General features: G+C 43.6%; 1 protein-coding gene across 8 annotated transcripts in view; it reads right to left on the bottom strand.

Annotated features, from left to right (window-relative positions):
- Nucleotides 1-24,684, bottom strand: part of VTI1A (vesicle transport through interaction with t-SNAREs 1A) — a 424,543-nt gene that overhangs the window by 91,233 nt on the left and 308,626 nt on the right. The gene's annotated exons all lie outside the window — the stretch shown is intronic.

Raw genomic sequence — 24,684 nt, 5'->3', positions numbered from 1 at the left:
ATATGACTCAACAATTCTACCCTTATGTATCTACCCAAGAGAAATGAAAACATATGTCTATGCAAAATTTGTATGCAAATGTTCACAGCAGCATATTTATAATAGCCCACAACTTGAAACAATCTAAGTGTCCACCAACTGGTGAATGGATAAACAAAACGTGGTTCAGCCTTACAGTGGAATGCTACTCAGCAATAAAAAGTAATTGGGAGGGCTTCCCTGGTGGTGCAGTGGTTAAGAATCCACCTGCCAATGCAGTGGACATGGGTTTGAGCCCTGGTCCAGCAAGATCCCACATGCTGCAGAGCAACTAAGCCTCTGCGCCACAACTACTGAGCCTAAGCTCTAGAGCCCATGAGCCACAACTACTGAGCCCACGTGCCATGACTACTGAAGCCCGTGCGCCTAGAGCCCGTGCTCTGAAACAAGAGAAGCCACCCAATGAGAAGCCCGTGCACAGCAACGAAGAGTAGCCCCTGCTCGCCGCAACTAGAGAAAAGCCTGCGCGCAGCAACAAAGGCCCGAGGCAGCCAAAAATAAAAATAAATAAATAAATTTATATTAAAAAAAAAGTAATTGGGAGATTGGGATTGACATATATACACTACTATGTATAAAATAGATAACTAATGAGAACCTGTTGTATAGCACAGGGAACTCTACTCAGTGCTCTGTGGTGACCTAAATGGGAAGGAAATCAAAAAAAGAGGGGATATATGTATGCATATAGCTGATTCACTTCTCTGTACGGCGGAAACTAGCACAACATTGTAAAGCAACTATACCCCAATTGAAAAAAAAAGTAACAATCTACTGATACATGCTGCAGTATGAATAAACCTCAAAGACATTATGCTAAGCAAAAGAAGCTAGATATAAAAGACTACATGTTGTATGATTCTATTTATATGAAACTCCTAGAAAACAGATCAGTGGTTACTTGGGGCTGGGAGTAGGAGCCAGGATTGACTCAATGCAAACAGGCAAGAGGCAACACTGGGTTGACAGAAATGCTTTATAAATAGATCATGGTGATGGTTGCACAGTTCTATAAACTTACTATAAATCATTGAACTGTATGCTTCCAATGGGTAAATTTCATGGTATACAAATGATACCTCAATAAAGCTGTTAAATAGTCCATAGACCAACAAATGGCTATTTTGGTTCCAAGGGAGATGGCATACTAGCAGTGAAGTAGTAAAGTCAGTCTTCCAGATTGAAGGAGCCCAACCTCATGCCTCCCCTTTTGGTGATGGCAGCCTCTTTATTTCTTTCAATCTGTAATTATTTGTTTCTTGACTGTCTCCTCTATGAAGTGGAATTGTGTAAGAGCAAGGCTCAAGTCTCCCTTGGTCTTTGTTGTATCCATTACCTAGTCTAGTGTTTGGCATATTATAGGTATCAATAAATATTTGATGAAGAGATGAATGATGTAGAGAAAGAAGAGTAATATCTGGGTTTTCATTTAAAAAATCAACATATTCATATGCCTGGACTGTTTGCAAATATCTTTATCGTGGACCCTTGTCCAGTTCTGCAAAATTCACCTGTCATGTGCCAGGCATTATATGCTTGATACTAGAGAATGAGATGAAATAGACCTGGCTCGTGTCCTCAAGAAGTTCATGGTCTAGTAGAAAACAAGATCCAGTATTCTGACATCTAAGGAGCATGTGTGGCATGGCCCGGCCTACAAATCTGGAGGAAAGGAGCAGAGAACTAAGTGCCTGTGAGCCCAGAAGAGCATAGGAGACACTGCTGAAAGGTAAGCTGACTTGCAGTCCAGGACACCACCTGCCTTTTCCATAAGAACTTGTTCCTCCCTTACTCAGATCAGTGTGGTTTTGTAAATATCAGCCATATTTTAGGGCATGGTTCTCAAAATATGGCTCAGGGATCCTTTAAGGGGATCCATGAAATCAAATCTATTTTCATAGTAATACTACGATGTTATCTGCCTTTCCCACTCTCCTTCTCTCATGAGTGTACAGTGGAGTTTTCCAGAGGCTACTAGATGTGTGACATCACAACAGATTAATGCAGAAGCACATTGGACTCCAGCTGTCCTCTATTAAGTCAGACTTTAAAGAGATTTGCAATAGTGTAAATCAATGCCCCCTTCTCACTCATTTCGTTTTAGAAAAAAAAATATAGTCATTTTTCATAAAATGTGCTCATATATAATCAGTTCAGTATCATTATTTACAAATGGATTCATACATATTTAATTTTTCTCAGTTCCAATTTCTGATATGAAAAATATTCACAGATGTAACCCATACAAACAAGAACTCTTGGGGCTCTCAATAATTTTTAAGAGAGTAAAAGCATCCTGAGACCTAAAAGTTTGAGAACCACTGTTTTAGGGGGAAGCAGAGGGAGGGATTTGGGGCATTTTATCTACAGAATCCATCAATCTGGACATTGGAAGGTATTTACAGAGCAAAAGTGAAAGTCACTGAGGACCAAGAACACTTACAAAGGTGTGCAGGATGAGTTCATGGGAGAGAACTCACGGAAAGGTGTCAATCCTGAGGATGTTTGGATGTTTGAAACCTCGAAAGGCAGCCGGGCCGTGACCTCCGGGGGACACAGCAGCCCGGTTGTCTGTTTACCCCAGCTATCAAAACTGCACACGTGCACAGCGGTAGGAACTGCTTTGGCACTTTATAAGCAAAATGGATCAAGAGAACAGTGAATTACCTGAAGTCAGTAACTTATACTAACATCTTATACCCAATGCTAAAATATTGATAAGTGGAAGAGAGGGTGACAAGGCAGAAAAATTGGGATCAGGTTATGCTGAAAGACAAGAGTAGGAAACCTCCAAAGAACGAAAAATGGCAAAGCATGAGGGAAAGAGTGTGCACCTTGGAGTGGACTGTCTAGGTTGGACCCTGGCTCTCTGCCACTCTTTAGCTGTGTGACCTTGGACAAAGTCCTTACCAATCTGGGCCTCAGGATAATAATAATGCCTACCATACAGGGCTCTAGTAAGGATTAAATGAGATAAACCATATGAAGTGATAAGCACATAGCCAACATAAAAGTAAAGGGCTGGTATTATTATTTTTGTGACCACCCCCTTGTATGGCTAAGCAGGGTCTTAGAAGCTCTAGGGCTGCCTGTGTTGGAGAGGGGCTCCTCTGCATCGGCCCCTGTGGTCATTGTGCTGACAAAGCCTCCTAGGGAAGTGGCTGCCTCTGGGAGGGCACTTGGGGCACCTGGAGAGCCCTTCACTTCCAGCCGCAGCACTCATGGACCTCTGCCCCCTTCCTTCCCCTTTCCCACCACGCTTGGGTCTTGCTCAGCTACATGGTTGGCATCTGTGGGAAAACATTACTGGCTGTGCTTATGTTCAGGGTGCAGAGGTCTCTTGCTGTATAAGTTTACAGTGGAGAACAATGAAAAGACTAAAATCCCAAAGCCAACAGGGGTCAAGGGATCTGCCTACATCTTGGGTTTTGCCACGATGTGAAAACACATGGCTTCAGAGTGTAACGTGAACAGCCTGGAGATCTCTCCAGGGTGGAATCTATGTTTTCAGCCATGCAGAAATACAGACCTTTAAAAAACTCAGGGGGCGGGTGTGTTAAATGAAAATCAAGATAGCCTTTCCTAGGCATGCTTTCCCCATATACTTCAAAATCTTTCCTTTTTGATGAGAGTAAGAGTTGGAGAAATGCCTTAATACAGGGGACGTGCCTATTTTTCTCCAACCTCACTTGAGTTGGCCACACTTGGGATGAAGGGGAGGTTTGCCATTTGTAGACAAGAATGAAGGCTTTTGTGAACAGCCTAAGTACACCACTGACTTGCTTTAAAAAGTGTCAAAGGCTATTTTGGGGGAACATGCGGTTGGCCGTGCCAAACTGAAACACTGACTTGTCTCCCGATTTAGCATTAAAACCTTAGGACTTACAATTAAGACGACCCTGTTTACTCCAAGTGAGTTTGTCAACATGCTGCAAATATATTTCCGCTATCATAATAAAACCATGAAATGGGTGGGCACGATTTCTCACTGTTAAGGCCACGCTGACAAGCACTTCCAAACGCTGAAATGTGAGCTGCCCTAGCCTATAGGCCAACTTCTTTCCCCCAAGAGCGGATGCTGGGTGTAGCTATATCACTGCATAATAGGTTTATTCTCATTCACAAAACGGGAATCACTTTATGGTTCCAAAGTGAAACTAGCATAAGAAATATGCTGGCAGATTTGCTACAGATGTGGTCTCTGACACGTACACATGGGGATTCTGCTATTAATCACATGTTAAGACTTGAACATTATAAAGGACAAGGCAGACAACCATGAAGTTCAAGGTCTGAATTGATAAAGAGAGAGAGAAAGTGAGAGAGAAATTAACGTGCCTGCGTCCGCCGTTGTGTTTAAACTAAGCATTGCTTTAAAAGATATCCATCATCTTTCCCCATCTTCGCACCACTTTATTTCAAGGTCGGTCTGTCTTTTGTTCGGTTCTTCTCACCCTGACACAGACAACAGTTCTTGGAAAAAGCACAGCCCTTCGGCTGTCCTGATTGCTCGCCGCACTAGGACAGGAATGTGCTTGTTCGGCGTTTGTTCGTGAGAGCCTGGACCCCATGAACACTGGGGAGAGGGTGAGTGAGGAGCACGTGTGAGGACCCGCTCGGCACCTAGACCCTGCAGGCCTTTGTCACCACCTGCCGCAAGGGTTAAGGTGGCCACGGTAATTATGCCAAGGCCATGCATTACCCTGACAAAGTAATCCATCAAATAATTTCTCGCAATTTCAATTCACCCCTCGAATTTTCCTTACTTCCAAAGCCAGCTGGATATTATATTACTGAAGCTGTTGAAAGGGTGGAACACTAGCCTTGGAGCCAAAGGCCACAGCAACTATGCAATGCATAAATTTTTATTGTTTGCTCAGTATTGAAATCTCATTAGGGTCCATAATTCATCCGAACACCGTGAACATTTACATCTGTTGATCACGAGAACTTAGAAGGAATGTACACCTTTGGCTAACTTGTTTTTAGAGGAGGCAGAGGGTGTGTGTGTGTGTGTGTGTGCACACGCGCGCACGTGTGCACACGTACTCATATGTCTTAGCCCTTGAACAGCTGTGGTTTAAATATCCCTTTACTCAAACCAATTTCCAACCTGAATTTATATATCCCAAAGTTGTTTTCATTTGGCAGACAAAGACTCACTTCTCTTCAAGTCCAGCTTAATCAATGTTGGAAAATTCCACTCATTGCATACTGGCCTTAATGCAGCTCTGCTGTGTTAATTACATCAGAATTATCCCAAAGATTACACGCTTTTCATTCAACATATGTATTTTTTTGTCTTCAGTTAATTATGGCTTCAAAATCTACTTGAGAGTGAAAATACAACTGTGACTGTTTCTGGGTCCCAGGGATATCCAGATTTGTTTGGTGTGTGTGTGTATTTAAACATCTTTCCTACTAAGTTCTACCCTTTTGATCTAGCAGTATTTTCATTTACAAGGCTCTCAGCAGTTCTGTGCACACTATCTTTTGAGGGTGACAAGCACTGAACCACAGAATCAGAAATGGAAGGGGAAGTGGCCTTAGGGGCCATCTAATCAGGCCAGCCCCTCTCCCAAGCAGGAATCCCCCCCGACAACACCCCCTGACAAGTGGTCCTTCAGGAATGCATCCATTTTTGGAATGAACTATGGCAGCAGCTGAAAGGCTCTCAGCAAACATTGCCTCACAGGTCAGGGCAGAGATGAAGAATACGCATCCGATGAGAAGTCTGGAGGGAATTTTAGGGAGACCACATGTGATTACCCGGACTGGCATCTGGCTAGGGCACCAGCTCTAACAGCCCCACTGGAATGCCAACTGATGGCAGTGAAACCTTCTGATGAGAGTCTTGTCAACTATAAGCTGCTCTTTAGTGAGCCTTCACTAATACCCGGCGACGGGGAAAATCGGATACAGATGTTTTCACTTAGAAGGCCTTGAAAACGCTAAAGTCCTATCTTCTCCTCAAGGAGAAAGGGCACGCATGCACCTTCACGCAGGAAAAAAGATGCCAAAGGGCCTTCACACAGGGGCCGGCCTGACCCAGGCCTCATCGTTACCTCCTTTTGCAGTGTGCTTTCCAAGGCAGCGCCAGGTCTCAATGTCCCACTCCCAGCGCTGCTGTGACAGTCTCGGCACTCAACTGGCTACAGTCAGTGAAGCGGCCCTGGAGGCACAGGGCTGAGCGAGCCCAGAGTAGGGTGATGGGGAGTGAGCTGGCTCCAGTCCAGAGCACAGGTCTCTCTACTCCAGGGTAAAAGGCAAAAGGCCTGGGTCTGGGCATGCAAACATGGGCACCCTCACGGAGCTTACAGACCTGAACGAACAGTCACATGCTCACAGTGTACAGTTTCCAACGGTAAGTACCACAACACCGTGAAGTGCTAAGAAAGGAGCAGATATGAAAGTAGGAGAGTCTAGAAGAGGGGATTTGTGTCAGTTGGGACTTTTAGGAAAGCAGATGCTGAAACAGAGTTAGGAGTGAAAGAAGTTTAGTGGAGGGCACCACCTGTGAAAGATAAAAAGGGAAGGAGGCAGGATCGGGCAGGGAAAGGCTTCAGACCATCGTGCAGATCTGACACCTATGAAAGCAAAGTGGGGAAGAAGCAGGAACAGACAAGTAGAGCCTCGGACCATGTTGCAGATGTGACCAAATCTCGGCCAACCCAATCAGGGGCTCTGGGCCAAAGATGGCTCCATTTTCGAATCACGCATTGGACAGAAATGGCTTGGTCCTAGGACCTCCCCTGTGCTCAGTCACTGGCTCAGGACTGCCTGGGAAGAGGTTGGCTCAGTTCCGATGCTGAGCCGGGTACCTGCCAATACCTGGAAGGACTGCATGCCTTTAAGCTTGATGGCTGCCCTCCCCCGTGGCTGCCATAGGACCAAGCTCATCCAGGGGCCTGGTGATCCCGAAGGTGGTGATGATGTTGAATTGGGATCTGAAGGATACACTGGGTTAATAAGTAAGGGGGAGGGTGGGAATGGGAAAAAGAGTCCAGGCAGGGGGCACAGCATGTGCAAAGGTCCTTTATCTGCATGGCACACTGGTGGGAAAGGTACTGTGCTCAGAGAGGAGAATGATGGGAAGGACGTGAGCTGAAGGGGAGGGCAGAGGTCAGAGCGTGCTGGCCCGTGGACCAGCAAAGGAGCTTGTTTTCCATTAGCCATGTGGCTTTGAGAAAGTAACTAACCTTACTGGCATTTTGTTTCCTAATCTGTAAAATGTGAACAGTATGTACTTTATACGGTTAACAAGACAATTAAACGAGACTACACACATTGGGCTTTCATCTAGTGTCTGGGACGTGGATGATACTTGGTAAGTGTTGGCTATTATAGAGAACCTCAACTAGGAATAAAGGAGAGATATGGACTTTAACATTTTGTTTTCAAAGGTTTTGAAGTTTCATTCTGAAATAAAGCACATGCATTTGAGCAATCTATAGGTGAAACTGCTAAATTCCTTTTCCACCAAGATCATGGTGTTACCCAAATCCTCAATTATTGAAATGCCAGGCATACAAGGAAGTTTAGAATTAAACAATTAACATCAGCAATTCAGAACCACAAAAGTAATAAATCGCTTGTAACAGAAAAATAGTCCACGAGAAACCTGAAGAATAGGGAGCTCTTGGCAACACAGCCCATTATAAATGAGGAATGTGGCCATAAGAGCATGACAGCTTCTACATCATAGTAACATTGAAATATAGGTATTTTTCTCTCTTTAATCTCACCTGTTTAGGTGAGTAATCCTTCCGATACCTATTTTCAGATTATTCCAAACCATAAAATGCAAGAAACACAAAAGCATAAAGTGATGCACAGTGGACGCTGAAGAAGACGATTCATAAAGACGCATAAAGAAGATGCAAAGTGGACGCTGTGTTTGCTGAAGAAGATTTGATTGTCAGAGAAAAATATTTTCCTAGATGGTCACTTTTTTTTTTGAAAAGTGGGTGAGCACATACCAACAGACTAAGGGATGTTCTCTAAAATCAAGTCCAACTTATCTGAAATTCCTGAAAATGAGTCCAATGTATACTACAGCTTATAGGCCTATTGACCTCAGGAGTGTATGTGTTTTGCAATAACCTGCCCTGTGAGGCAAAAAGAGGACACTCTCTCTTATGAAGATGTATTCACAATAGACTTGGAAAAATCACTGGTCATTTCACGACTGTAATACTCCTGCCATGCTTGTCTCTGTGTCAAAATCCAGTCTCCCCTTAAAAAGGTAAACCCGGCAGCCACTGTTTTACGAGCTCACCATGACTCCTTGTGACTTCTCAGCATCTAGCAAATACACAAATCGATTAGTTTCAGCTGTTTATCCCCTGCTTTAGTCCATCCGAGATGATTCTGATTACCCCTGACACTGAGAAGAGCACATAATACCGACAAAAATCTGGCCTCCACTCTTGAAAACCTTGAGATGAGATATTGGTACAGCCATCCAAACAAACTGCAAATGTGTGTACTCTTTGCTGTTTTCCCTCTTTAAGTTGTGATAAGGCAAATGTGAGGGTTCCACAACTGCCCAAACAAAAACATCTTTGAGAATCTGAAAGTGTTCTACAAATCAACTTAGATTATCATTATTTTTTTTCCCCTCAGCTCCTTAACTTCTCTTGCATATTTCTTTCCTGTGCCAAAGCTTCTCAGCTCTTAGGTCATCCTGATATGTCAAAAACTGCTCGTATCACAGGACTGAACCTAAGCAGACTGGACAGAAATTTCTTCATTCAGACCAAAGAATGTCTGATGAGCAAGTCACTTACGTCTCCCAGGGGAGGAAGTAGCGGTTTAGCTTTGCTCAGAAGTTGTATGTTAGGATTGACTAAACTCTCAAAAAAAAATTTTTTTTTCAGAAAGACTGCTACCTGATGGAATTGCTCCTGCTTCTTAACTTTTCATTAACATAAGTCGTACTGCAAGTAATTTTTAAAGACCCTCCCAAGTTTTACTTTGTGCCATAGATTTGCCAAGGATTATTTCAGTAAAATAGGAATGAACAGAAAAAAAACTCAGTTCGGTAGAGAATAATGAAAGTTGTTTAAAAATAGACGATTCCATGAAAGATTTGTCTTCCATCTGGATTGAGTCACACGAGGGTTTGGGGTTATTTGTACGTAACTAGTTCATGCAGGCACATTTGGGGATAGCTCACACCCATGACCATCCCTCATCGAGAGGACGAATGAGGGTAAGAACTGCTCTTGGCTTCAGCAGCAGAACCTAAACAGCTTCTCAGAGCTGCCTGCCTTCCTGGAGCCATTCCGTGGTTCTTCAATCCAACAACTTGGAACTGATGGCCTTGGTATTAGTTAAAAATGAGGTGGTGCTTATCCAGGTAACTGGTAATTCCAAGTCAGATCTAAAAGGTAACTCTCCTATTGCAGTGTGAGTAACAAGGCTATTATGGGACCTGCTATCAATACTTTCTATTTGTTTCTTTCTATCAACTTTCTTTCTGTAAGTTACATGACAATACAGGTAAAATCTAACTTTAGCACTTCCTTGGGAAGGGGCCAGAAGACAAATGCCACAATGTCCAGAAAACTGAGACCTGTGGGAACTGGGTAGAAATCCCAGTGCGCTCATGACCTTGGGGCCAAAATGGTCCCCTTCCCAGCAAGTGAGTTTTGTCTCTGACTGATGAATGTCAGGCATGGAACTGAAATGCAATAATCACCAAGGACTACCGGGGAAGGTGTCTTACGACGCAGATTTTACATTCAGAATAAAATCCTTTTGGTGAAGTCATGTTTTTTTTTTTTACTTTTATAGCCCCAGAGATTGCCTTTCTCTCCACACTACTCTATGTCCAAGACTCAAAGGACAAACTTCTGTGTAATGAAGGGCTGCCCCGTGGCTGTCTCCAGCCTCCCACAGGAAGAGAAGGCACTTATTCGTCAGCGATCGATTTAGTCCTGGATTGCGGGCCAGTGTCCTGGAACTTTCCCCGATGGGCCTAAGAAATCCACCCCAGTTATCCCAACACCACTGGGACAAGATGAGTCTGGGAGGATGGGAGACTGGTTAGCACCAGCCACATCCGGGAAGCTGGCTCCTGACTTTCCAGTCCTCCGTGCACAGAAACAGGTTTCTACCATGAGACATGGCAAGGACTCTTCAAAAGGCAAAAGACAGACAGCCATCGACGTGGACTTTGATTAAAAAACCAGTCATCAGGTATGTGAAAGTCAGAGTTTTGAACTTCTACGAGTGAGGAAAGAACAGCTTTGAAAGACACGATTGGTCTTTCTTTCGAAGCAAGCCTTAAGAAAATGGTTTTAAATATTAAGTCAGTGCAACTCAAGATCTGGAAGCGAGAAATGACAATGATATGACTTCCTCCGGGGTAATAACAGCTCCGTTTGGATGGCTGATGTTGAACATATTCTGGGCTATGAGAAGCCGGGGATGGTGCCACTGGCTAGCACCTCACACAGATGGGCGGACGGATGAATGGATGGATGGATGGATGGATGGACGGACGGATGCACGACAGACAGCAGCTGTGAGAGCGTCTCTTAGCTCCTAACCGTCTTGTTTCTGGGACCCGGCCCAGAAGAGAGCGCTTAGCGCTGAGGCCCAGGGCCCATGTCTGTACTCCCTTGCCCCAGCCCTGCCCCTGGGCTCCCCAAGGTTGCAGCAGATGTTAAAAACTAAAGTTGAAACCTTTAAGCTGTAATGGAGGAGTTCACAGGGTTCATAATCCCAGGACCCCACCCCGATTCTCCCGATCCCGCTGAAGCTCTCAGACAGTCCTCGGCTCTAACACGGTGCACGCGGCACGTGCTGAACACGCCGAACTGTCCTGATTACCCTCGGCTGCTGTAAAACAATCTCACTCCTCGAGCGAATGCCGGCTGCAGCAACAATGCTCTTATTGACTTGTTGCTCTGGCTCTATTTAGTTATTACCCTCGGGGCCACAATCAATAGACTTTGCACCAAGTCAGCCTAATAAATCCCAGGCTCTCACTGGAGGTTTGCCAGGAACGGCAAGAAAATCTATGGCAGGGAAACACTTAGAGTGCAAAGAGAGAAAAAGCTTCACTGACAGCTGTATAAATTAATTAACAAGGAACTGTTTATTCTTCTAAAAGATCAGATCGCACATTTATCATCGTTGAAGAAGTCACAGATAGACTATCATAAAGTGACCTGGTGATATTAAAAAAAAACCCCACAAATGTGGACACACACACAGGAGGAAGACCTGGGTTCTACGGTAACTTGTTTCCTTCTTTATTATGTTTCCAATTACTCGACTTATAAATTTGCCTTCTTAGCACTGGTTCTGGTCAGTCTATTATTTCCAGCTTATTTGGACTAATGCAGTTGGCCTTGATAATTCTTTAAGCTTGTGGTTGAAACAGTCAACACGGTAAAAAATAAAACGTTGATCATTAACATTGTTGTACTCTGGGATTTGTTGAGGTTTTTTTCCCCCCTGCTGTTAGGAATTTGAATCCTGCTTGTAATGCAACAGTGGAGGGAAAAATGCTTCAGGTGATAGAAACACTAGGTTGGTCAAAGCAAATGTCAGGTTATTTCAGATCACTGTGAAAGAATTCTAGTAAAGTAAATTAAGTAAAGAGTAGTTCTCTTTACTTAATAAGCAAATAGTGTGAAGATTCAGTAGAAAGGGACCCTGGATCCTACAGTTCTAAGACACATTGAACTAAGTTTGGGCCAGCTTAGGGACAAGACAATATTCTTCCACAGATTGAAAGCAAATGTAAGAGATGAATGTGGCCCTTAGACGCTTATTTGCTACTGTAGTGGTACCTTCTAGTATCCTTATATAAAACTTTCCTTTGGTCCCAACTCTGTCCACACTATATAGAACCTGTAGTTTGATGGGGGAGAAAAAGAAACTCTTTCTAAATATTAAGCAATTTCAATTTTTAAATTCGACGGTGGGAGTGTTAGAAACGGTCTTTAAACAGATTCACAAGATCCAACCTCAAATATCACTCAGCAGATTGGCCAACGTTTGGTGAGTCTATTAGGTACAAGGCACTGAAACAGCCATTGACTGGCTGTGACACAGGCATCATTGTTCCCAGGCGTGGAAAGCTTATTTCATTGCTCAGGGCTAGCCTGGGATATGTCAGCCCTGCTGCCTGTTAACACACTCCTGTAAACACAAAAGGGCACAGCAATCCCCTCAAACACGTACCCTTTAACTTGACAGGTCCTCGCGGGGTGGGGAGTTGGGGTGCCTACAGGCACACATGTGAGACCCGTTTTATTGTGGGACTGCTAATTGTGTTGTCCCAATAATTTATTGCCTCTTATAAATGGTTTCCAGGTAATAAGAGTTAATTGACTCAAGGAACTTTCATCCATTGCAATTATCTCCTAATATTGTACATTAGGCTGGTGCACTTTCTATTAATCAGGTCAAATGTATCACTTGAATAAGTGCATAAAAAAAAAACAAACAAACAGTAGAACTTAAAATGATCACCCCAAACTTATTTCTAAATATGCTCCCGTAAAGTTGTTCATTAATTCGCCACCCTAAGCCTGACTTGGCCTTAAACGTGGAGACTGGTCAGAACCACGGGCCTCCAGGGTTCACCTACTTTACTCCTATCTCATGTGTCGTGAACAGACCAAGGTGCAGAGAGGAGAGTTGTGGTCCTGGAAAGCCCCCGGATAGTCAGTAGCAGAGGCAGGCCTGGGTCACAGATGTCCCACCATCTTTTTCTGGCATCTGAAGTTTCGGCTGAAATAGAATATACCTATGCGAAGGGCCTTTGACAAAACGGAGAAGCAGAGGAAATTCTTCTAGCCTTTGTGCCTCTGCCTCAAAGCCTATTTCCCCTTCTCTCTCCCCAACCAAATAGCTCCTGAGCTGCTCCTCTGGTACCCTCAACTCCAGACCTGAACACTCGGCCTCCTTTTTGAGATACCTTCTCCAACACCCTCCACATCAAAACGTTTGAATTCCGGGCTCCATGGCCTCAGGACCCAATGGCAGGTGCATTAGGTACCAAGCTCTGCTGCTACTCATTGCCTTGCCTCAGTCAAGTCACTCAGTGCCTCTGAGACTTAGTTGTCTTCTTTTGCCAAGTGTGGGAGCTGGGTAGATTTCTAAGGGCCCTTCCTCTCAGCTCTAACATCCTATGATTTATGCCAGTAGCTCCTCTTGGGTTATGGTGCCTCGTCACGTTGGCAGAGCTCTTCTTACTGCTTCGTGTCGTCACATCCACTAGCTCTCTGCTGCCAATGCCAGGTAAGATGTTCGATACTGGCCACGATACTGTGCCTTAACCCAAGGGTAGGGCACCACTGGAAGACATTTCAGGCCTACGGGAAAAAAATCTGAATTCACACTCTGAAGATCCCTCTTGGTCCTCTTTTCCAATCACTCAGTCCTATGGCTACAAGTTTTCTTTCCAATCGACTGTCTCTTTTCAGGCACCAGGGGTACCACTTGCAACACTGAGATGGTTTGAGGCCTAAGCACCTTCCAAGCACACCCTCAGCTGAGTCGAGGTGTGTCCAAGCATCACCCTTTTCTAAGACTTCCCGGGGTTAGTATCTTGGAAGAGGAATGGGGATAGCACAGGATAGTTTATAGGTGGGTTTGTGCCTCTGGAATTGACTGCTGTATAGGATTCTAGGGTTCTGGTCTGTGTGAACTGAAGTAGCAGACACATAGTTAGCTTAACACATAGTAAGATCAATGGTGGAAGAGGTGTTAGAAGTACGATGAGTGTGAACACACATGCTTCGTGTGGCAACTGGACATCAGGTACTGTGTGCTTTTCCATACCTGGGAATGCTTTCTTGAGCCCATTCAATAACGCTGGAAACTTGGTATCAATAGCCCGCTTTAGACGTGAGAAGACTAAGGCTCAGAGAGGTTAATGACTCATCTGAGGTCACAAGGGTGGCCAAGAATCAGCTCCTAGTCTTCTGACAAAAAGGTCAATTCTGTTTCTGTTACACCCTACTTCTGCCCAAAAGGCTCAGAGATGGCAGGAAGGTAAGAGACAAGTGCAAGTTATGGTGATTAAATCACTACCCTATTGGTCATTATTTCATCCACTTAATGGGCACACTTTATGAGCTTTAGAGTTACACTCTATGGCTTGCAGACTAGAGCTTCTGAGAGCTGAAGTGGCTCTCCCATTGTGAAAGTTGACTCTTCCCATCCTGCTCCTATTGGCTAATGGGCTTCCAAGCTGGACTGGGCTTTGGTATGTCTTAGTGGATGACCACATCACCTCACAGTTCTTTCTCTTCTTTTAAACATGGTTGTACAACTGGATAGCCACATGCAAAAAAAGAGAGAGTTGGATCCTTACCTCATACCATATATAAATATTAACTCAAAATGGATCAAAGACCTAAATGCAAGAGCCAAAACTATAAAATTCTTAGAAGAAAACATAGGAGTAAATCTTTGTGACATTGGATTTAGCAACAGATTCTTGAATATGACACCGAAAGCGCAAGCAACAAAAGAAAATAAATTGTACTTCATCAAAATTAATAACTTTTGTGCTTCAAAGGACACTATCAAGAAAGCGAAAAGACAACCCACAGAATGGAAAAAAATATTTGCAAATCATATAGTTGATAAGGAACTTGTATCTAGACCATTACAACTCTGTAATAAAAAGACAAACAACCCAATTAAAAATGGGCAAAGGATCTGAGTAGACATTTCTCCAAAGAAGATATAAGCTAATAAGTAGAGAAAAAGATGCTCAACATCATTAGTCATCAGGGAAATGCACATCAAAACCACAGTGAGATACCATTTCACACTCATGAGTACGGCTGGAATCAAAAAGTCAGATAAAACCAAGTGTTGATGAGAATGTGGAGAAATCAAAACCCTTATACACTGCTGGTGGAACATAAAATGGTACAGCTGCTTTGGAAAACAGTTTGACAGTTAAGTCGAAGTTACCATTTGACTCAGTAATTCTACTCCTAGGTTTATACCCAAGAGAAATGAAAACATATGTCCACACAAAAACTTGAACGTGGATGTTCAGGGCAGCATTATTCACAATAGCTAAAACGTAGAAACAACCCAAATGCCCATCAACGGATGTATGGATAAATAAAATGTGGTATGCTATTCATCCATAAAAAGAAATGAAGTATTGATACATACTGCAAGTCGGATAAATCTTGAAAACATTATGCTAAGTGAAAGAAGCCAGCCACAAAAGCTCACGTGTTATATTATATGATTCCTTTTATATGAAATGTCCAGAATAGGTAAACCTATAGAGAAAGTGGATTAGTGGTTGCCAAAGGCTGAGGGGATGGGAAGATTGGCTACAAATTCTGGGGTTTCTTTTTGAGGTGACGAAGATACTCTAGAACCAACTATGATGACGCTTGCACATATCTGTGAAGAGTCTAAAAACCATTAAATTATGTAGTTTAAATGGGTGAATTGAAGGGCATGTGAATTACACCTATATAAAACTTTACCAAAACCCCCCTGAAACAACCAAAACCATGAGTGCTGTAGGAGCTGCTCCCGTGGCGTGGCTGCTTTGCTGTGTGGTGGCCGAACATTCCCCCACCCCCCTTCCCGGCTGCCCATTTCACAGTCTGCTTTCCCCATCCGTCACAGGCTGAGCACTGGTGATGAGAACTTCACAACTCCAGGCTCCATGTTAAGTGTTGGGCAGAATTTATCTCTTTCAATTCTTTTATTTATTTATTTATTAAATTTTTGGCTGCGTTGGGTCTTCGTTGCAGTGCACGGGTTTCTCATTGCGGTGGCTTCTCTGGTTGCGGAGCACGGGCTCTAGGCACGTGCGCTTTAGTAGTTGTGGCTCACGGGCTCCAGAACGCAGGCTCAGTAGTTGTGGCGCATGGGCCTAGTTGCTCCGTGGCATGTGGGATCTTCCCGGACCAGGGCTCGAACCCGTGTCCCCTGCACTGGCAGGCGGATTCTTAACCACTGAGCCACCAGGGAAGCCCTCTTTCAATTCTTATAACTGCTCTCCAAGATAGGTACCATTCTTGCCTCCATTTAAACAGGAAGAAACAGAAGGAATTTAGGTAACTTGTCCAAGGTCACAGAGCTAATAAGTGGCAGATCCTGGATTGGAAGCCAATTTCCTCTGACTCCAGAATCTGGGCACATGTGAGCCTGAGTTACATGTGAACACAGGACATCGCACTGGAAAGGGGGCCAGTGTGTGTGCACAGAGGCCTCCCCCCTCCCCACTGGGGCCTGGGGAATCCCGAAGGCCTCTCCATTCTCCATTCCAAAGTGTTCCCTAAGAGAGCCAGAAACTACCCTATCCACATCCTGTTTATTTCTAAAACAAATCATTTTCAATGGGGGGGGTTGGGGGTACTTTTTCCCCCCGCAGCAGTGGTAGCTGACACTTTGAACCCCATCTTTACACTTATTTGTTTATGAAAACCAGTTTATTTGTGGTTAGGAAGAAACACACTCAGTGAATTTTAAGGAGGTATTTCTATAAACATGCGACAGAAGTAGGATGTTATGAGATTTAACAATGGAATTAATTTTATTAAAAAAAAAACATTTGGAATTAATTACTCCTGTTCATGAGGCTGCATCTTTTAGCCAAATTTTCTTTTTCATGCCAAACCAGAACACTCACTCTACAACTTGAACACTCTGATGCAGTACTCACCTCTGCCACTAACTGGCGATGTGACTGTAGGCCCATCACTTGCCCTCTCTGGGTGCCAGCACCGTGTCAGATTCCAATAATCGTTTGTGGAATATAATTGTCCAACACGTAATATAAGCCAACTGGCAGCCCATAGCCAGATCCCACGTGCCAGATGTGTTGGTTTGGTTGTTCAGTTTTTAATTTTTAAAAACAATTTCTTGCCAATATTTACAAACAGGGAAATTTGTAATCTAGAATTCTGGCATTCTGGAAAAGTCAGAAGGGTTGACCTCAGCAGGCCCACACTCCCCCATGACAGCAGTGGAATGGATTCTGAGAAGCCTTTTCAATAGGGCACTCACTTTCCAGGTTTCCCCATCACCCCCTGGCTCGTTTCACTCAGCTGTGGTACCTACCCAGTCCCCATGAGCATCTGAGTCTGCCACCTCTGAACTGGATCCTTTCCCAGGTTCCTACTTGCTCTCTCAGGTTATGCCCTAAGCTTTGTCATGTTCCAACAGGAAGGTAAACGAGGGGTGAGCCACCTGGATCTCGCCATATACCTTTCCAAATGCCATGCAGAGCTACGGGATGTAGAGATTGGTGCCAATGTCACTAGGCAAGAAAAGCCCCTGTGAATACCACTTTGGCCCTCCTGCTCAACACCACACCTACAGCAGAACCCAAGTGAGACACCTGGAGGCACCTCAGGTGCCTCCTGATTACTTCCTAATGTGATTGGGTTTTCTTCTTATGTTGAAATAATTCCCAACTTAACAGGAAAGTTGCAAGAATAAGCACCTCACCACCGCTCTACCTTGCCCAGGACCTCCAGCTCATGCATTGGGGTAGGGGTACATCTGGGTATAAAGTAGAAGGCTGTTGTTTGCAAGTCTAACTTGCTAAAGACTCGAAGGCAGGGAAATTCCATGGTTTCATCTAACATTCCAAATGAACTTGGACTCCAAGTCAATTGATTTTCTTCCTTATGAGAATGGGAGACAAACAGACCTTGCAAATTAAATGACACAGCCTCCCTGACACCAGGTCCTTCCACGCACATGAAGCGCTCGTTTCCTGGTTAGTGATAACCTTATAATGAGGCTCCCCAAGCTGGCTGCACCCTGCGTGGGGCACAGGCGAGGCCTGTGGTCTGTGTTCTAAAGTCAGCAGAGCTGCGGTGGTGATCTGGATTTTCATCTAACTTGTGGATATAATTAATTGCAAATTTCAGCTCTCCCTACTTCACACAGAAATTATTTGGACCATGCATGTTATCTTTCTTTTCTATTCCTCCCAGTTTTTCTTTTAAGAAATGAGTAATTGTCAGTCCTACAAGGCCAGAATTACTTCCTAATGTGATTGGGTTTTCTTAACTTTTTTTGTTGAAATAATTCCCAACTTAACAGGAAAGTTGCAAGAATAATAAAATGAGCCCCTGTATCCTTTACCTGGATTTACTGATTGTTATTATTCTGCCCCATAAGCGTTAGCATTCTCTCTCTGCATAAACGCATATTTCATTGGGAACCAACCACCTGAGAGTCAGTTGCAGACATCGTATCCCTTTACATTATTACCATAATACATTTACCAAAATCAGGAAGTTTAACAATGATATAATACTAACATCAAATCCACAGTCTGCATGCCAAGTCTGCCACTTGTCCTAATAATGTCCTTTACAGACTCCCCTACCCTCAACCCCACCCCTGTTCCTGAATTGAGTCAAGGATCACAGACTGCATTTAGCTGTCTAGTTTTCACGTCCATTTGGTCTCCTTTAATCTGAAATCCTAATATGATTTTAAAGACGCTTTCTCTGTGGTACCAGAGAACCAGAAGAGACAGAGGTAGAGGGTGGAAACAAGCAAAAAAAGAAAAAAATCCCCCACTGTAATGGTAAGCTGGTAGCCGGGCAGCGGGGGAATACCGAATGCCCCCTCTGGCTTCAGCAGTGGCTCCAGGCGTTTCATCATATGCTTAAAGTTGAGAAGGCAGACTTGAGAAGTTAAGAGTCTTCTATTTTGGTCTTATGCTTTCTCCCAGAGACAACTGCCATGTCCTGCTCTAATCACCCTAAGTCTCTCCAGAAAGAGCTTTGTGGAGCTGCAATTACATTCCCAGGGTGGGAGAGCAGCTTCCCCCCAGCCCTGCGTCTCACAAAGCATCTAAATCATTCCATTATAGCACAACAATGGAGTCTCACACTCGTCAAGCAATTTGTTTTAATTATGTAAATCACTTCATTCTCTTTTCAAATATCTGCAAGGAGCTGCAAGCCACTGCAGGTCAAAATAGGATGTGGAAGACGTGGGGTTGGGACAGAGAGGGACTGAGGAAGGCCTGGCTTGTCCTGGAGGTCACCTATCATATGAGTATCGTGTGGAGGAGGAGACTGGGGCACAGAAGTCCCAGGAAAGGTATCAGGATGCAAGGGGGGAAGTGATATAGTGTCACACTCTTGTGACACAAATGCCTCATGGCTCATGGCACAAAGCACAGCTATGCACTTTATCTGGGCTTCTGGGGGAGAGCAGCACGCCCAAAAGATACTGCATCCTCATTCTACCTGACATGCTACAGCTGCCCTATGCACTACTGTTTTGCTGGATTCAGTAAGAAGAGAAACAAGAGTCACCTAGACGTCCTCAAGTCACACCCCCCCCCCCCCCCCCCCCCGCCAAGATGCCTGATGACAAGACTGGTCCTAGGAAAGGCCTGAGTGCCCAGAATGTTCTGGGCTTTACACTATCTCACCATGTCTTGTATGGAGTTAGGGTTTAAAACAAGTTGGTTAAGTGTCCCACTGATCTTCAGAAAGTTATTTTAATTATTAGTTTTTCATTGTAACTAAGAAAATTAGGAGAATATAGAGAAACAGAAAAAAAAGAAGGAAGGAAGAAAGGCAGGCAGGTAGGCAGGCCCCCTTAGTGAATACCCTTAAACAAATGTATTTAACGTTTGCAGGTGTTCACTCCCATTGTTCCAGCATACTCCACACTTATAGTTTATGCCTCCCTATTTTCAGGACTAGGACAACACATTAGAATAGTTTCTCTATTGTGCTTTTAATCTGACAGCTTTTACTTCGTACTCAGCACTGAATAGGTACTTATTTTCTCTTAGGAATTAAGTGTGCAGTTAGGGTTTGCCGTCCTCAAATAAAGACAGGACTTGGGGAGGCAGAATAGCCAAATGGTTAAGAGTATGGACTCTGTGCCCAGACCATCTGGATTCGAATCCCTAAATCCCAACTTACTAATTGTATGACTTTGGGCCTTAGTTTTTACCACCTGTAACAGGACATGATAAAAGTACTTAACCCAAAGGTTGTTGTGAGAATTAAAATATCACATACAAAGAGCTTAGTGCAGTACCTGGTACATAGTAAGCAGTCAATAAATGTTAGCTACTATTACTGATTATTGTTACAACATTGTTTGAAAAGTCATGTTTAAAGCACAGATTGGGAAGCTGATGGAAAGCATTTCCCTTTTAAAGAATAAAAACTCAAATGGCTAAGAAATTAGTAGCTTTCAAATTCTGTTTTGAAGGCTATAATATATATGGAGCAAGATCGAAAGGACAAACACCTGAATGCAATATTGCTACACCTTTCTCACTAAACCGTAACAGGTGTGGATCTTGTCCTGATTTCTTTCTCCCTTTATGGCTTCAAAGAAAAAAATTCTCGGCTTCCATCTCATCCAATCTACTTGCCATTAAACCAGTCTCACAACTTCTTAAAACAATTATAACCACTTAGAATCCTTTGCTACCTTAACTTTCCTTTTCCTCCAGCTATCTAAGGAAAAGATTGGTTGATGAAACACATAGGACACATTTTCTAGCATCCTGGCTAAAAGCCACCACTTCCTCTCTTATGACAGGAATCAAATGAGAGGTTTTAGTCCTATGGGCTACAGGATGCTTTGAGCACTTTTTGTAAATCTGAAGCAAGTCCTTTTCTCTCCTCTTTGAAGGGTGCTAACACTTTCTTCTTTCCAATGGGAATTTGAGTCCTGATTTTCCCATTGACTATTGATTTGAATACAACATTTCCCACTTGTGGTGAAGTTGCCGGGAGCTATCAGCAGGTAAGAATCTGATACCAAGTGCTTACAGAAACAGGCTCTTTCTAACTATTAAGTCTAAAGTTATATTTGAATCTAAGCTTATAAACCGGCTGGTAACGGAATTTAGTAAGGTTTATAAACATAAATTTCAAGTAACTCTTTTTTTTTTTTTTTAAATTTTATTTATTAATTTATTTATGGCTGTGCTGGGCCTTCGTTTCTGTGCTGGGGCTTTCTCCAGTTGCAGCAAGTGGGGGCCACTCTTCATCGCGGTGCGCGGGCCTCTCACTATCGCGGCCTCTCTTGTTGCGGAGCACAGGCTCCAGACGCGCATTTGCTCCGCAGCACCTGGGATCTTCCCAGACCAGGGCTCGAACCCGTGTCCCCTGCATTGGCAGGCGGATTCTCAACCACTGCGCCACCAGGGAAGCCCTCAAGTAACTCTTAATAATACTGTTTATCTTTAAAAGTACTAGCTTTTCATTATTTATATATAGTTTACACACTTGGTGCATTGCTTAGAGTCAGTTTTTAACTTCACTTTTTGTTTCTACAAAACACCTTTATTGCCTAAGGTTTCCTTTTATGCTTAACCTTGTCAAAATTCCTGAACATTCCTTAACTTGTCCAACTGCATCCATAGGGTGTGGCCCCGGCTACCAGTTCAACCTAATCTCATACCACTCTCTTCCTTCTCTTGCTCTCTAGATACACTGGCCTAACCAGCTTTTGCTCTCTGTATACTCCCTCCCACCACGGGGCTCTTGCACAAGCTCTGTCTATGCCAGGAGCATCTAGGTAACGTCTTCACATCTCAAGGATCACTTCTTCAGGAAAGCTGCCTGTTGAGTGAAATCTCTGGACCAGAGATTCTCCACCTGTGGTCTCTGGACCTGCATCATTACCACCTCCTGGGGCCTCACTAGAAATGCAAATTCTCAGGCTCAGACCTATTAAATCATAAGCTCTGGGGTTAGAGCCCAGCAATCTGTTTTAGCAAGCCCACCAGGTGATTCTGATGCCTGCTGACACTTGAGAATCACTTGCTAAGACAGTCTTACTGCACTGTGATTCTCTCCCTCATGGCATTCATGACAATTACACTCTCATGTTTGTGTGATTATTTCATTAATGTCTGTTTCCCCCACTACCCTGAGGGCAGGAACTGTGTCTTTCTTCTCACCATTGTTTCCCTAGCACCAAGCAGTGCTTAGCACATAACAGGTGTTCAATTAATATTTTTCAATAAATTAAAAATAAACAGATGTAATGTTTAAAAGCACAAATATTATAATAGAAGAAATGGGTTAACGAGATGAACATGTAATTTACAAAAGAAGAAACAGAAGTGGCAAATATTTTAATATGTTCAACCTTAACTAGTAAATAAAGAAACTGGTAAAACAATGTGATGCCATTCCCCCACTTATCAGGTGAGTGACCATGAAAGGGAATTATAACACCCAGCAAGGACTCGGGGTAATTGTTGCTGTAGGAATGTGTATTTGCGCAGCTTTTCTGGACTGCAGTTTGGCATCATTTTGAAAATTGAAAATGACCCGGCAATGCACCCTTAGTCATGAACTCTAAGGATGCATTAGAACATGTGTGTGCTGGTCTATGGATGTACAGGAGTGGATACTGTAATGCTGTTAGTAACTGTAATTTTGAAATGCAAATGTTCATCAATAGGCATGTGTATAAACAAATTGCGACACATTCATAACACCAAGTACCATACAGCCCATAAAAATGATGACACAGATGAATAACTGATACGGAACAACGATCACAATATTTAGTAAAGTGAAGAAAGTTCAACTTAATTAAAAAATTGTATCTATATGTGTTCGTAGCAAGAGAAAAATGCCAAGACATATATTCGGCAAAAGGTTATTAATGGTGTGATTTTAAGTCTCCTATAATTTTCTAATTTTTTCTAATACATTACTCCATATAATATAAAAACTTAGAATATAACATTTTAAACACCAAGTTTAGCTTAAGCAAAGTAGAGCTAGGAAGGTAACACAGTTTTATAAAAACAAAACCAACTAAAGATAATTCTCAAAATATGATTCTTTTGCATTATTCACTGTTTTGGATTAACCATGCCCCAAGTCTTCTCCATTCCCACAGACAATCAAGAATTGCCTGCAGCTGGCTACGATGGCCGACAAATCAAGTACTACAGGCTCTGGCTGGGATTACGTGGCTGGGGACTGATAGCATGCACGCAAACTGCATCCAAGAATCTCTGGCACAGAAGAGGAAAAAATCCCTAACCTTAACTAAGAATTCCTGAGGGTGCCATGTGTATCGCCAATGCTGCAGGTTGGGCCTCAGTCTACTGGGAACGTTTAAACAACTCTCAGGGATGCCGCAGACACTGCCATTGGCAGGCATAACTGCAGCTTCTAAAACCCTTTCCTTCCATCTTTCCCTTTTTCTCTCCTCGGAGCCATATAGGTTCTTGGCATGCTGTTTCCCAGAAAGGGTGCTACGGCATGAGTCAGATGAATAAACCATTGAGAGGGTTGTAAAGGCCACTGCACAGGTGTCTGACTGGCGCCCGGTTCATTACATGTTCTTGGCGTCATATGGCAGCACGTAACAAAAGCATGCGGCTGGAGGTCAAAGGCAGAAATGCAATGACCTTGTGGCATATTTTCATGAAACAACGCCTGAGATCTAAATTGAGATGGGGTTTGAGCATAAAATAGGCTCTAAACAAAGACAACTTATGTCAATGTAAGGCACGGAACTCCCAAACACAGGGCTCTGAAGTTCCATAACTCAGTGAAGCAGCGTCCTACCTGCCACCAGACTATTAAATTCACTTCCTGAAGCTACAAAGCAGGGCAACATGCTCTTAGTACAAACAGGCAGGAAAAGAAGCAAGAACTCAATTCAACCTCATCACCTTGGTGCAGGTGGGGCGTGTAAAATTATGCTTGGACGTGAGACTTGGAACAAAGACCAGTGGAACATTTAAAGTCTACTGAGAGGTCACATGCCCAGTCATTCACTCTCTACTAACCAAAGTGGCACCACCAATGGGTTTTTGAGTCTGGTGCCAAGTGGCAGGTGCTGTCCGGGTCCGAGTTTGAGGTGCTCGAGGGTCGCAGGCTATGCAAAACGCCCTCCAGCTGTGACTCTTCATTTTTTAAACTAGATCATTCCGCCAGATCATTTAGCTGTGATAAGCTCGATCAGTGGTATTTAAATGTCTTGGAACTTCCCTGGTGGCGCAGTGGTTAAGAATCCGCCTACCAATGCAGGGGACACGGGTTCGATTCCCGGTCCGGGAAGATCCCATATGCCGCGGAGCAACTAAGCCCGTGCGCCACGACTACTGCAGCCCGAGCGCCTAGAGCCTGTGCTCCGCAACAAAGAGAAGCCAAGGCAATGAGACGCCCACGCACCACAACGAAGAGTAGCCCCCGCTCGCCTCAACAAAGACCCAACGCAGCCAAAATAAATAAATAAATAAGATAAAAAGATGTCTTGATCCATTCCACGTGTGTGAGACGTGGTTCTGAAAGCTAAAGGGCCCTGCTGTCCAGGCCCAGCACTCACACCAATTCTGGGAGCAGCCGAGAGCGAAAAGAAGCCACATTTTCAAGTGAAAATGTTCATTTTCTGGCAATGATGGCCTCATATTCATCAACTCGATTCCAGGTCGATATTAATAAGAAATTGGTATATTGAGCACTAATGACTGTGTATCCTTTGCATAATTACAATGACCTCAAGTGCTTCCAAAATGCCAAATTAACTGATTAAAATTAGTCCTGTTGAAATTATAATATCCCAATTCAAATCTCCTGCCCAAATATACTCTCAGAACTATGTTTAAAGATGGATTTAGAGAAGACAAATAGCACTCAGTGCCTGATCCAGGGCCAA

The sequence above is a fragment of the Balaenoptera borealis genome (genome assembly GCF_965194805.1).
Source record: "Balaenoptera borealis genome assembly, chromosome: 10".
NCBI classification, from domain to species: Eukaryota; Metazoa; Chordata; class Mammalia; order Artiodactyla; family Balaenopteridae; genus Balaenoptera; species Balaenoptera borealis.
Note: the sequence above shows the minus strand (reverse complement) of the source record. Positions and strands in the feature narration are given on the sequence as shown.